This window comes from Propithecus coquereli, unplaced genomic scaffold (genome assembly GCF_000956105.1).
Source record: "Propithecus coquereli isolate 6110/MARCELLA unplaced genomic scaffold, Pcoq_1.0 Scaffold189, whole genome shotgun sequence".
In the NCBI taxonomy this organism is placed as follows: domain Eukaryota; kingdom Metazoa; phylum Chordata; class Mammalia; order Primates; family Indriidae; genus Propithecus; species Propithecus coquereli.
Window position 1 is genome coordinate 1,100,571 of NW_012143745.1, and position 1,769 is coordinate 1,102,339.

A 1,769-nucleotide genomic window follows, 5' to 3' on the forward strand; every position below is an offset into this window, starting at 1 on the left:
TTTAATATTATAAACATTTTTCAGAAAATAATGTTATTTTAGAATGAAAATTACCCAGGGAATGAAAAACTGATAAGAAGGAGTTATTGGAAAGAGAACTATTCAAGGTAGAGGGGTTAACTATTGGATAACTTTTCCTCAGAATGCAAAACAAATAGCACTGTGAGTAGATCAGCGGTAAAGGGTTATTCTTGCAGGGGGAAAATGTGTGATTTCTCATCTGACAAGGTCAGGACATAGGCAATAATAGATACTACTTCAAGAACATTTTTAGATGTAGGGTTGGGAAATTGGGCACTTCATGCCGGATAGTCTCTCTTTGATCTGGGATGTACAAGATAAGGTCATCACTTGAAATGACAGGAAACAATGACAGTGTTACATACCAGAAAATAGTGTTAAAAGTTAGAATAACTATAGTAGAAGTGGAACATTTAGCTGACTCTGGGTGAGTATAGTAGGGATTCTTAGCTGGCTTCAGTGCCTTCACTTAAGATAGAAAAAAAAATCTTAAATATATAACGGAGTGGAGACAAAAATATGTTATATATAATTTTTCTGACACCACTCAGATGGCTGAAAAAGTGGGACCACAAATTACTTTTCATGTGTAGAAAATGCACGCCATAGGTGAGAAAATTATGCGAATATTCTAACTAGTATATCTCATAGTTGACACCTTTTACTAATGAGTAAAAATTTTATACATAATCATTTGGAGCTAATCGAGCTCATGAAGTCACTTATTAGTCATGAAAGGCACATGAGGGATGCTATGTCACAGTTTCAGTGCCTGGCAGACAGTTATGGAAACACACAGTCAGTGAATTTATGTTGATAGTAGCACTTGGGAATTAAATGCTGAAATTCCACCACTTCATAATTGGATTTTGGCACTTCCTATTAATCTCCTCTGAATAAAACATAGCAGCACTAGCAAGTGGCATACTACAGTGTTACTTGGAGCTTTGTTAAGTGGCAAATTGCTGCTGACACTACCAGCATTTTTAGTACTTACAGAAAAGCAAAATAAAATTGATACTAAAACAAATGGGGTTAACCTAAAATGTTGCAAGAAGAAGAAATGTCATCCTAGTAGGAAATAAATTATCTTTTGTTATTTTTTAATGAATGATTTACGTTGAAAGCTATTTAAAGATGGATTTTATGTTGCTACCTTTTTGTTGTTATCATCGCTGCTGTTGTTTCAAATAAAAAGTGAAAAACGATAACTTTAACTCTTTAAAATATTTATAAAAAGAACAAAGAACTGTATATTAATTACATATTTTATAAATATCTTGCAAGAAGGTTAAGATGGTAAATAAAAAATCAGGCTGCTCACAGCTATTTCTTTCTCCTTATGAGAAAGAATGATTGGAGAGAAAGGTTGAGTAGGATAAGAATATAGAAGAGAAAGGAGCAAAGCTTTCCCTGTTTATTCATGATGCCCAAAGGCTAACTGTTAAATATAAGAAAAAGGCTGTAAACTGAGGACTGAGACCATGAAGTCGAAGTGTTGAATTTGGATGTTTATATGGTAACAAGGAATTTAGTTAAACTCAAGGGGTATGATCATTTAACATTATTTGTAAAATATTCAAACCAGTTTGCTTCATGATTTGTGTCCCACTAATATACTTAATATAATTAAGTCATTAATGAGTTTTAGAATGATGTTCTTTTGTGGAGTTATGATATTTACAATTTATTTTAGAATAGATTGATAATACATCAGGATTTGGAAGCTGAACTTCAAAGTTTCAAAT